Source organism: Sciurus vulgaris, assembly GCF_902686455.1.
Source record: "Sciurus vulgaris genome assembly, chromosome: 3".
NCBI classification, from domain to species: Eukaryota; Metazoa; Chordata; class Mammalia; order Rodentia; family Sciuridae; genus Sciurus; species Sciurus vulgaris.
Genome location: NC_136463.1, coordinates 182,062,406 through 182,076,161, shown reverse-complemented (window position 1 = coordinate 182,076,161; position 13,756 = coordinate 182,062,406). Strand labels below are relative to the sequence as shown.

Here is a 13,756-nt window from a genome sequence, read left to right as displayed (position 1 = left end):
TCTTTTTCCAGGGCTTTGAGCTGTAATGTTAGGTCATTTAATTGTTGACTTTTCATTCTTTTCTGGAATGTGCTCCATGCAATGAATTTTCCTCTTAGTACCGCTTTCATAGTGTCCCAGAGATTTTGATATGTTGTATCGTCATTCTCATTGACCTCTAAGTATTTTTTTTTTAACTCCTCCCTGATGTTTTCTGTTATCCATGTTTCATTCAATAGCATATTATTTAGTCTCCAGGTGTTGGAGTAATTTCTGTTTTTTGTTTTGTCATTGATTTCTACTCTCAGTCCATTATGATCTGATAGAACACAAGGCAGTATCTCTATATTTTTTTGCATTTCCTAAGGGCTGCTTTGCGGCATAACATGGTCTATTTTCGAGAAGGTTCCATGTGCTGCCAAGAAGAAAGTAAATCCGCTCGTTGATGGATGGAATATTCTATATATGTCTATTAAGTCTAGGTTATTGATTGTGTTATTGAGTTCTATGATATCTTTGTTCAATTTTTGTTTGGAAGATCTATCTAGTGGTGACAGGGGTGCGTTAAAGTCACCCAGACTTTACTGGGTTGTGGTCTATGTGATTACTGAAATTGAGAAGGATTTGTTTGATGTACAGGGATGCACCATTGTTTGGGGCATAAATATTTACTATCGTTATGTCTTCCTGATTTATGGTTCCCTTAAGCAGTATGAAATGTCCTTCTTTATCCCTTCTGACTAACTTTGGCTTGAAGTCCACTTTATCTGATATAAGGATGGAAACCCCCAGTTTTTTACTGAGTCCATGTGCGTGGTAGGGTTTTTCCCATCCTTTCACCTTTAGTCTGTGGATGTCTTTTTCTATGAGATGAGTCTCTTGCAGGCAGCATATTGTTGGGTCTTTCTTTTTAATCCATTCTGCCAGTCTATGTCTTTTGATTGATGCGTTTAGGTCATTAACGTTCAGGGTTATTATTGAGATATGATTTGTATTCCCAGTCATTTGGCTTATTTTTGGTTTTTAACTTGGCTTGGTTTCTCCTTTGAGTGGTTTTTCTCTAAGGTAGTTCTTCCCATTGCTGACCTACATTGTTGTTTTTCATTTCCTCCTCATGGAATATTTTGTTGAGAACATTCTGTAGTGCAGGCTTTCTATTTGTAAGTTCTTTTAACTTTTGTTTATCATGGAAGGATTTTATTTCATCTTCAAATCTGAAGGTTAGTTTTGCTGGGTATAGGATTCTTGGTTGGCAACCATGTTCTTTCAGAGCTTGAAATATGTTGGTCCAGGCCCTTCTAGCTTTTAGAGTCTGGGTTGAGAAGTCGGCTGCTATCCGTATTGGTCTCCCCCTAAATGAAATCTGATGCTTTTCTCTCGCGGCCTTCAAAATCCTATCTTTATTTTGAATGTTAGGCATTTTCATTATAATGTGACTTGGTGTGGATCTGTTGTGATTCTCTGTATTTGGTGTTCTGTAAGCCTCTTGTATTTGATTTTCCATTTCATTCTTCAGGCTTGGGAAGTTTTCTGATATTATTTCATTGAATAGGTTGTTCATTTTGGTTTGCATCTCTGTGCCTTCCTCAATCCCAATAATTCTTAAATTTGGTCTTTTCATGATGTCCCATAGTTCTTGGAGATTCTGTTCATGATTTCTTACCATCTTCTCTGTTTGGGCGACTTTATTTTCAAGATTAAATATTTTGTCCTCATTGTCTGAGGTTCTGTCTTCCAAGTGGTCTAGTCTTTTGGTGATGCTTTCCATTGAGTTTTTTATTTGGTTTATTGTTTCCTTCATTTCAAGGATTTCTGTTTGGGTTCTTTTTTTTAGAAGCTTTATCTCTTTGTTGAAATGATCTTTTGCTTCCTGCAGGTGCTCTTTCAGCTTATAGGTATTATCATTCATTGCTTGCATTTGCTCTCTTATCTCATCCTTTGCTTCGCGAATCATCCTAATCATGCATAATCTGAAGTCCTTCTCTGACATTTCTTCTAACATACTGTCATTGGATTCTATTAATATAGAATCTAGATTTGTTTGGACCATTTTCTTCCCTTGTTTTTTCATGTTGTTCGTGTATCTTCCCCTCTAGCAGTGCAGATGTGGGGTATTGCAGATTTCCCCCTATAGGCTTATAGTGGCCCTATAGGTTTCCAAAACCCTTTCTTTAAGGGGTGATCAATATTAGCAGTGCCCAATTCAGACACTATGCAATCCTAGACCAAATAGCCCCTGACAATGAGCTTCAAGTCTCCAGCAGGCATCTCAGGATGGAATTTGCCCCACCTAAAGATCAGAGCTACGGCTTCCAGGATTATCCAAGATGGCTGCTCTGGCTTCGAAATGTGTTGGCAAATGGGGAGCTGCAGCTGAGGGTGTGGATGTGGTCAGCTGGAGGTACTGGAGGTGGGATGTGGTTGGTCAGGCAGGGGTCCTGGACGTCCGGTGTGTTTAGTATGGTTGTGGGATCCCGGAGGCCGGGTGCAATCAGTCAGTCTGGGGTCCCGGTGATAGGGCACAGTCAGTTGGTCTGGGAGTCCTGGCGGCAGGGAGCAGTCAGTCAATGGGAGGGCCCCAGAGGCAGGGAGTGATCAGTCGGGCTGAGGGATCCTGGAGACAGGGCTCAATCAGTCCGGCCAGGGAGGCCTGGCTGTTGTCTCAAAATGGCAGCAGCCATGTGTAATCAAACCTGCAGGTACTGTGACAGAAAACTTCCAGGCAACAGCAGGCAGCTGGTGCTCCACTGGCGGTCGGCGATCAGTTTGCTGACTGTTGTCAGACGATCAGGAGATGAACCTCGTGCACTGGGTGATGGACAGGTGTAAGGCAGGCGATGGACAGGCGAGAGGCAGGCAAATGGCGGATGATAGGCGCCTTACAGTGAGCAATCTGCACTCAAAAAAGGCGTCGATATGCTGGCAGACTGCAGGTGATCACAGCCGACAAATGGGGTAAACACCAGGGAATTGATACGCAGCAAAAACTGCCTCACCAAGAAACAGATATCCTCTGCTTGAAACCGGCATTACGGAGTGACAAGGAACGCAGCCTCCCTCTAGTCTGCCATCTTGGATCCCCAAAGTACACCTTTTAATTAAAAAAATTTTTTAAATCTTTTATTCCTAGTCTTGGAGTGTATTTAATAAAATTTTTCTTTGTCCTTTTGCTATGTTTTCACTCTTGTCAGATTCATTCATTCATTCATTCACTCATTTATTCTCTCTAGAAGAAGCTTAGAAACAAACAAGACTCCTTTCCTTTGCTAGTTACGGGGGGGGGGGGGGGGGGGGGGGGGGAGGGCTCAACAGGTTAGGACAGCCATCTCCAAAAAGAAAAATACTCCCTCGGGTCCCAAGAACACACACAAGTGAAGCCACAACCAGGGCACTGCATTCACACAATGAGAAAACCAGCTTTCCTTTCTGTTTCTGCTTTGCATGAGTCCTACATTTCATACCTGACCCAAAATAAATTATTTAGAAAACAGAGAATTATTTTATGTATTTTTCATTGGTACAGTTATGTATAATGGTGGGATTTGTTGTTACATATGCTTGCACTCACACAACATAATAGTCTAATAATTTAGCTAATCTCATCCCCCAGTATTTTCCCTTTCCAGCCCCTCCTCCCTCCTCTGGTCCCTTTCTTCATTCTACTGATCTCCCTTCAATTTTCATGAGATTCCCCTACCTTTCTTTTCCTTTCACCTCTCTAGTTCCTACTTATGAGAGAAAACAAATGAGCCTTGACTTTCTGAGTTTGGCTTATTTGAGAATTAGACATAATAAGAAAATACAATTTAACAACAAATTATGGAAGAAAACAATTTTCATATTACTCAATCAACGGATTCATTCAACTTCCTTAAAAGTGCATGGCAAATTCAATAATATTTAGGACCATCTGCCCCTGATCATCCTCAAAGAATCCAGTCAATCATGGCCTATGTGAGAGCAGCCCATGTCTATGGCATGAAGGCTTCAGCCTGATTACTTGATTTGTTTTGTTATGGTTTAGATATGAAGTGTCCCCCAAAAGCTCACAAGTGAGACAATGCAAGAAAGTTCAGAGGTGAAATGATTGTGTTATGAGAGCCTTACCGTAATCAGTGCATTAATCTACTTGAATGGATTAACTGGGTGGTAGCTGCCATGATGCTCTCTCTGCCTCACCCCAGGTCCAAAGCAACGGAGTCAGCAGCCCGGGGACTAAGACCTCTTGAAACTATGAGCCCCCCAAAAAACTTTTACTCCTCCATGTTCAGGTCTTTTTTGGTCACAGTGGTGAAAAAGGTGACTGAAACAGTCCTATAATATCTTTACACATATCTCAACAACAACAAAAAGGAGTTGGGGGTAAAATAAACAACAATGACAACAACAAAATGACTGACATAGTAGAGTTGGACTAGCAAGTAAAATACAGTTTCTGCTGCTCTATGCACACACACACACACATTTTTATTTTCTTTTTGAGGAGTCTCTGATCCTGAACTCCTGAACTCAAGCTATCCTTCATCTAAGCTTCCCAAGAGCTGGAACTACGGGTGCACACCACCATACCCAGTTCCCTATAAAGGTTAGGAAAAGGGCCCAGGCCTTCAATTTCTATTATGTATTTATTTCTGCCACTAATAGTATGGTTCCAACAAACCACTGGGAAAACAGAATTCTGACTTTATACAATTTGAAGGCTGAACAACAAAAAGCAGACTTCGTATGTATGTGCATAAGTGTGTGGGGATGCGCAGATACACCCACACGGAATTCCTTAAGCACCATGATTCTTGTTAAAAAGCGCTCCTTGTTAAAAAATTATACTTTGGTTCATGCATACAAAGTCCAAGGAACAGTCAATGGAAAGAGGAGATAAGTGAAGAACAATAAGCAGAGTGCAGTAAACTTAAGCATACAGTACATTTTAAAACCAGCACAGTTGTCACTTTGCGACAATCTCCATGGTTTCAATTACCCATGCTCAAGAATTTGTATTTTAGGCATTAAATTCACGTTTGAGTGACTACAGCAAAAAATGCTATATGGTAACAGGACTTCTAAATCAATTCACTCAAATCTGTGCCACTAAAATATAAATTAATGTTGCATTTAAAAGTATTTTCATTCTTGTTTTTTGACCCAGGGTTCATAATAATAGAACAAAAGGCATAAGGAAATCATCATGAGTCACAAGACACAAAACCTATGCACTCTCAAATCCTTCCACAGCACATATTGGTTAAGAGCAGGGATGTAGGACTCCTTGAAGAAATGGCTAACTCAAAACTAGACCAGGACATAGACAAGATAAACCTGGAACATCTTGTCATGGGAACAAGGAGAACAGGGAGGCTGTAAGGCTGAGAGGGTGTTGTCTAAAGAACTCATGAACTACCATGAAGGGCTCTCTCTGGTCAACCTTGGAGAATTACCAGTTTTCCTGTACAAACTGTCCCCCAGAAGAACCCAACAGTTGATGAGGTAAAGTTCTTCTGAAGTGTGTCAGCTAAGTAAATTAGGAACAAATGGCTTTCAGTATCACCATTTTGCCAATCCTGCTGAAAATAATGGATTCATGAAATGTTCATCCACGGTTTCTAACCAATAAATCATAAGATGACTGGGAAGGAATTTTATAATAGATGAACCAGAGTGTCAATGCCTGAATCCACTGATCAATATGAATACCATAAAGAGAGTAAGAACCAAAGTGCTTCCTGTTTCACTCTGAAAGGAAGTACACATCAGGCAGGGTGGTGCACGCCTGTAAACCCAGTGATTCAGGAGTCTGAGACAGGAGGCTTCCAAGTTGGAAGACAGCCTCAACAATTTAGTAAGGCCTTCAGCAACTCAGTGAGACCCTGTGTCAAAATTTAAAAATTTTAAAAGAGCTGGGTAGATGTAGCTCAGTGGTAGAGGGCCACTGGGTTCAACTCCCAGTACCCCTCCACAAAAAAAAAAAAAAAAAAAGGAAGAAGTACATAACACCACCTAGGAAGTACCCCCCCCCCGAAAAAAAGAAGGAAATTGAACCTAGATCTCAACTGATACAGGAAATAGAAGAAACAGAGGAACCTGTTAAAAACATATCAGTGTCACACTCAGCAAATGCAGAATGTGGGAAAACTTACGGGAAAATCACCCAGTTTTGCCAACAGGAAGGAAGGGAGGAAGGGAGGGAGGAAGGGAGGGAGGGAGGGAGGGAGGGAGGGAGGGAGGAAGGGAGGAAGGGAGGAAGGGAGGGAGGGAGGGAGGGAGGGAGGGAGGGAGGGAGGGAGGGAGAGTGAACCTACAGATAAAAATGCTTGCCATATACCAACTATAGGTGGGCTTTACTCAGACTCTGGTTCTAACTAACCAACTGAAATTTTTGAAAAGAGAAAAGAAGAGACTCAGGGAGATCTAAATACTGATTAGGTAATGAATATCATTATTCAACTGTGATTATGTCTCTTAAAAATCTTTTACTCCAGATAATAGGGAGTATTTATGAATGGAAAGGATCCATCTGCACTCAAATTCAGCTTCACAACTTTAAATGTATGTTATTAACTAGCCTCAATCTTCCCTTCAATTCCAGACTTCTATCTAATCACCTACCCGGTGTCTTCATTTGAATCAAAAGAACCCTCAATTCCCACCAGAACCTGCTCTCCACCAGGGCCACCTCCTTCAGCAGATGGCATCACCTCTCATCTGTTACTCTAGCCCCAGGTCCTGGCATCAGCCTGGACTCACTCTCTCTTGTTCCACACATTCAGTTCCACTGGTCTTCCTTTAAATGTATCTTCTTGCCATTTTCCCTCTTACCGCATGAACTCAAGCAACCTTTACCTCCTTGCTGAAGTACTAAAATAAGTGGTCTCCTTTTTCTGATTAAAAAAAAAAAAAATCAGCTCATAGCACTCTCCCAACAGCTTCACTTCCAGGCCACAAGGCCCAGTGAAAGCTGGATTTATCTACCTTTTCATCCTTGTTTTCTACAACTTCTTCCTCACAAATCACACTCCACTCCTGGGAACCTTCTTGCTGTTCCTACTATACTTAAAATCTTCCAACTTGGGGCGTTGGTACTTGCTGTCCCTCCAGGCAGAAAGTTCTCGGCTGGTTCTTGACAGGGCTCTCCTCATTTGCTTGGCTCTCTGCCCAAATGTCCATCCCTCGGAGAGGCTTCCCTGACCCCGACTAAATAGCTCCACCTCAATGACCTCTCACACTCTCCTGAACACTGCAATTCTTACTCTCTGAAAATACAGTACTTATTTACCTTCTGTTTCCCCATCTAGAATCTAGGTCTCCTAAGCACAGAAGCCATCTATTCATTCACTGCCGTACTCTGAGAGTTGAGAATAGCATTTAGTTGCCTCTCAAGTATATGCTGAAGGAATGAATGAATGTGACAATTCAGAGACTTGTGCAGAGTATATCTTCCTTAATAAACTCTCAACTCCATGAAGTGATAGTGGTGAGGCTGGTACACCGTAGGTACTCAACTATCTTTTATGATTTTTTTTAATTTAATAATGTATTTTTTTATTGTAAACAAATGGGATACATGTTGTTTCTCTGTACATGGCGTAAAGCCATACCATTTGTGTAATCATATATTTACATACAGTAATGTTGTTTGATTCATTCTGTTATTTTTTCCCTTCCCCTCACCCGTCCCACCCCTCTTTTCCCTCTATACATTCCTTCCTTCCTCCATACTTAACCCCCTCCCTAACCCTAACTCTAATCCTAAGATTAACACTACCCTCCCCCCATTATATGTCATCATCCACTTATTAGCGATATCATTCTTCCTTTGGCTTTTTGAGACTGGCTTATCTCACTTAGCATGATATTCTCCAATTTCATCCATTTGCCTGCAAATGCCATAATTTTATCATTCTTTATGGCTAAGTAATATTCCATTGTATATATATACACCACAGTTTCTTTATCCATTCATCAATTGAAGGACATCTAGGTTGGTTCCACAGTCTGGCTATTGTGAATTGAGCAGCTATGAACATTGATGTGGCTGTATCTCTATAGTATGCGGATTTTAAGTCCTTTGGGTATAGGCCAAGAAGTGGGATAGCTGGGTCAAATGGAGGGTCCATTCCAAGTTCTCTAAGGAATCTCCACACTGCTTTCCAGAGTGGCTGCACTAATTTGCAGTCCCACCAGCAATGTATGAGTGTACCTTTCTCCCCACATCCTCGCCAACACCTGTTGTTGCTCATATTCTTGATAATCGCCATTCTAATTGGGGTGAAATGGAATCTTAGGGTGGTTTTGACTTGCATTTCTCTTATTACTAGAGATGGTGAACATTTTTCCATATGTTTGTTGATTGCTTGTAGATCTTCTTCTGTGAAGTGTCTATTCATTTCCTTAGCCCATTTGTCGACTGGATTATTTGTATTCTTCGTGTAGAGTTTTTTGAGTTCTTTATAGATTCTGGAGATTAGCGCTCTATCTGAAGTATGATTGGCAAAGATATTCTCCCACTCTGTAGGCTTTCTTCGCATTGCTGATAGTTTCCTTTGCTGAGAGAAAGCTTTTTAGTTTGAATCTATCCCAGTTATTGATTCTTGCTTTTATTTCTTGTGCTATGGGACTTCCTGTTAAGGAAGTCTGGTCCTAAGCCGACATGTTGAAGATCTGGACCTACTTTTTCTTCTATAACCTGCAGGGTCTCTGGTCTGATTCCGAGGTCCTTAATCCATTTTGAGTTTAGTTTCGTGCATGGTGAGAGATATGGGTTTAGTTTCATTCTGTTGCATATGGATTTCCAATTCTCCCAGCACCATTTGTTGAAGAGGCTATCTTTTCTCCATTGCATATTTTTGGCCCCTTTGTCTAGTATGAGAAAATTGTATTTATTTGGGTTTGTGTCCGTGTCCTCTATTCTGTACCATTGATCTACCTGTCTATTTTGGTACCAATACCATGCCGTTTTTGTTACTATTGCTTTGTAGTAGAGTTGAATATCTGGTATTGCAATACCCCCTGTTTCACTCTTCCTGCTAAGGATTGCTTTAGCTATTCTGGGTTTCTTATTCTTCCAGATGAATTTCATAATTGCTTGCTCTATTTCTGTAAGGTACGTCATTGGGATTTTAATTGGAATTGCATTGAATTTGTATAGGACTTTAGGTAGTATGGCCATTTTGACAATATTAATTCTGCCTATCCAAGAACATGGGAGATCTTTCCATCTTTTAAGGTGTTCTTTAATTTCTTTCTTTAGTGTTCTGTAGTTCTCACTGTAGAGGTCTTTCACCTCTTTTGTGAGATTGATTCCCAAGTATTTTATTTTTTTGAGGCTATTGTGAATGGGATAGTTTTCCTAATTTCTCTTTCTGAAGATTCATCACTTATGTATGAAAATGCGTTGGATTTATGAGCATTGATCTTGTAACCTGCTACTTTACTGAATTCACTTATGAGTTCTAAGAGTTTTCTGGTGGAATTTCCAGGTTCCTCTAAATATATAATCATGTCATCAGCAAACAGGGATAGTTTGAGTTCTTCTTTTCCAATTCGTATCCCTTTAATTTCTTTGGTTTGTCTAATTGCTCTGGCTAGAGTCTCAAGAACGATGTTGAATAGAAGTGGTGAAAGAGGGCATCCCTGCCTTGTTCCAGTTTTTAGGGAGAATGCTTTCAGTTTTTCACCATTTAGAATGATATTAGCCATGGGCTTAGCATAGATGGCCTTTACAATGTTAAGGAATGTTCCCACTATCCCTATTTTTTCTAGTGTTTTGAGCATGAAGGGGTGCTGTATTTTATCAAATGCTTTTTCTGCATCTATTGAAATAATCATGTGATTCTTGACTTTAAGTCTATTGATATGGTGAATGACATTTATTGATTTCCTGATGTTGAACCAACCTTGCATCCCTGGGATGAAACCCACTTGATCATGGTGCACTATCTTTTTAATATGTTTTTGTATGCGATTTGCTAAAATTTTGTTGAGAATTTTTGCGTCGATGTTCATTAAGGATATTGGTCTCAAATTTTCTTTCCTTGATGAGTCTCTGTCTGGTTTAGGTATCAGTGTGATATTGGCTTCATAGAATGAGCTTGGGAGGGTTCCCTCCTCTTCTATTTTATGGAATACTTTGAGAAGTATTGGAATGAGCTCTTCTTTAAAGGTTTTGTAGAACTCGGCTGAGAACCCATCTGGTCCTGGACTTTTCTTTGTTGGTAGGCTTTTGATGACTTCTTCTATTTCAGTACTTGAAATTGGTCTATTTAAATTGTGTATGTCCTCCTCGTTCAGTTTAGGCAATTCGTATGTCTCTAGAAACCTGTTGATGTCTTCAAGGTTTTCTGTTTTGTTGGAGTATAGATTTTCAAAATAGCTTCTAATTATGTTTTGTATTTCAATCCTGTCTGTTGTGATATTTCCTTGTTCATTCCGAATTTTAGTGATTTGGGTTTTCTCTCGTCTTCTCTTTGTTAGTGTGGCTAAAGGTTTATCAATTTTGTTTATTTTTTCAAAGAACCAACTATTTATTTTGTCAATTTTTTGTATTGTTTCTTTTGTTTCAATTTCATTGATTTCAGCTCTGAGTTTAACTATTTCCTGTCTTCTACTACTTTTGGTGCTGGTCTGTTCTTCTTTTTTAGGGCTTTGAGCTGTAGTGTTAGGTCGTTTATTTGTTAAGTTTTACTTCTTTCATTAAATGCGCTCCATGAAATAAATTTCCCTCTAAGTACTGCTTTCATAGTGTCCCAGAGATTTTGATATGATGTTTCTTTGTTCTCATTTACCTCTAAGAGTTTTTTAATTTCCTTCCTAATATCTTCTGTTATCCATTCATCATATAATAGCATATTGTTTAATCTCCAGATGTTGGAATAGTTTCTGTGTTTTACTCTTTCATTTATTTCTAACTTCAATCCATTATGATCTGATAGAATACAAGGCAGTGTCTCTATCTTCTTGTATTTGCTAACATTAGCTTTGTGGCATAATATATGGTCTATTTTAGAGAAGGATCCATGTGCTGCTGAGAAGAAAGTGTATTCGCTCTTGGTTGGATGGTATATTCTATAAATGTCCATTAAGTCTAAATTATTGATTGTGTTATTGAGATCTATGGTTTCTTTGTTCAATTTTTGTCTGGAAGATCTGTCCAGTGGTGAGAGAGGCATGCTAAAATCACCTAGTATTATTGTGTTATGGTCTATTTGGTTTCTGAAATTGAGAAGGATTTGTTTGACATACATGGATGAGCCACTGTTTGGGGCATAGATGTTTATGATTGTTATATCTTGCTGATTTATGCTTCCCTTAAGCAGTATGAAATGACCTTCTTTATCCCTTCTGACTAACTTTGGCTTGAAGTCCACATTATCGGAAATGAGGATGGATACTCCAGCTTTTTTGCTGAGTCCATGTGCATGGTATGTTTTCTCCCATTCTTTCACCTTTTGTCTATGGGTATCTTTTTCTATGAGGTGAGTCTCTTGTAGGCAACATATTGTTGGATCCTTCTTTTTAACCCAATCTGCCAGTCTATGTCTTTTGATTGATGAATTCAGGCCATTAACATTCAGGGTTATTATTGAGATATGACTTGGTTTCCCGGTCATATGGTTCATTTTTAAATTTTATTTATCTATTTATTTGACACAACTTGGTTCCTCCTTTATTTGACAATTCCTTTAGGATAATTCCTCTCTTTGCTGATTTGCTTCTTTGTTTTTCATCTCTTCCTCATGGAATATTTTGCTGAGAATGTTCTGTAATGCTGGCTTTCTTTTTGTAAATTCTTTTAGCTTTTGTTTATCATGGAAGGATTTTATTTCATCGTCAAATTTGAAGGTAAGTTTTGCTGGGTATAAGATTCTTGGTTGGCATCCATTTTCTTTCAGGGCTTGAAAAATGTTGTTCCAGGACCTTCTAGCTTTTAGGGTCTGGATTGAAAAATCTGCTGATATCCGTATTGGTTTCCCCCTGAATGTAATTTGGTTCTTTTCTCTCACAGCCTTTAAAATTCTGTCTTTATTTTCTATGTTAGGAATTTTCATTATAATGTGCCTTGGTGTGGGTCTGTTGTAATTTTGTGTATTTGGAGTCCTATAAGCCTTTTGAACTTGATTTTCCATTTCATTCTGCAGATTTGGGAAATTTTCTGATATTATTTCATTGAATCGATTGTTCATTCCTTTGGTTTGTTTCTCTAAGCCTTCCTCAATCCCAATAATTCTTAAATTTGGCCTTTTCATGATATCCCATAGTTCTTGTAGATTCTGTTCATGATTTCTTACCATCTTTTCTGTTTGTTCAACTTTGTTTTCAAGGTTAAATATTTTGTCTTCAATGTCTGAGGTTCTCTCTTCCAGGTGTTCCATCCTACTGGATATGCTTTCTATGGAGTTCTTAATTTGGTTTATTGTTTCCTTCATGTCAAGGATTTCTGTTTGTTTTTTTTCAATATCTCTAACTCTTTATTGAAATGATCTTTTGCTTCCTGTATTTGCTCTTTTAACTGTCGATTGGTGTGATCATTCAATGCCTGCATTTGCTCTTTCATCTCATCATTCAGTGCGTGCATTTGCTCTTTCATCTCATCGTTTGCTTCTCTGATCATTTTAATTATGTACATTCTGAACTCCTTTTCTGTCATTTCTTCTGCCATGCTGTCATTGGGTTTTATTGATGTAACATCTAGATTTGTTTGGGGCATTTTCTTTCCTTGTTTTCTCATATTATTCAGGTATCAGTGGACCGCTGAGATATTGCAGATTTCCTCTATTGACTTACAATGTCCTTGAAGATTTCTATATATATATCCCCTCTTACCCTTCAGTAGGCTGAAGTCTTGGAGGAAGTTGATAATGTGGTGCGCCACAAAGAAGCTGCCTCTCTAGGAGTGGTGGCCTTCAGGTGGGGTATATTCCCTGCTAGTGGGCAGAGGTGCCTCCACTTGTTGACCAATGGTCGTCTAAAGGGGAACTAGGCTGCGGGCTGAGGCAAGGCCTGTTTGGGCCTGAGTCTCTGGTTTTACCGTCCTTGTGGGGAAACCTCACCCGCCAGGGAAGACTCACCCGATGGGGAGGTCTCGCTGGTCAGTTCCCCTCCTAGAGGTTCCCCTCAATTTACAGCTACCGCCTGGGCTGGGCTGCCTTCCTCTGTAAAGTTCCCAGGGGCCCGGCCCTACCGCAGGCCTGGAACCTTTGCTCCGCCCTAAGCGTGTCTCTGTGCGGCTCTTCCACCAAGAAGCCTCCTAGATCCTGCGACCCTGTTCTGCACCTAATCGCCTGGCTATGCGGCCCCTCCTCTGAGCAGCCACCTGCGGGCCCGTACAATCGCTCTGCGTCCCAGAGACCCGCCGCACGCCTCTTCCTCCAGACAGCCGCCCAGTATTCCGGTGTGATCACTAGGAGTCCGAGCAACTCACTGTGTGCCTCCTCCTCCCACCAATTGCCCGTAGCCCTGGGCAATCACTCCGAGTCGAAGTGACCCTCCCCGTTCCTCCTCCTCCTCCAGGTAACCCCCCGGGTGTTCAGGAGCTGTCGCTCTGAGTGGCTCTGAATCCACGTGACCCTCTGCACGCCTCTTCTGGGCAGCCGCCTGGACCTCTGGTGCGGCCACTCGAGACCAAGCGACCCACCACGCTCCTCCTCCAGGCAGCCCCCCTGTGTTCAGGAGTGGTCGCTTTAAGTCCAAACAACTCACCACTCGCCTTCTCCTCTGAGCAGCTGCCTGGTGCTCTAATGCAGTCACTGCGAGTCCAAACGCCCCGCCGCGCTCCTCCTCCTCC

The 13,756-nt window shown here is 40.7% G+C and overlaps 1 protein-coding gene across 6 annotated transcripts in view; it reads right to left on the bottom strand.

Annotated features, from left to right (window-relative positions):
- DIS3L2 (DIS3 like 3'-5' exoribonuclease 2) overlaps window positions 1-13,756 on the bottom strand; it is a 362,072-nt gene that overhangs the window by 231,916 nt on the left and 116,400 nt on the right. The gene's annotated exons all lie outside the window — the stretch shown is intronic.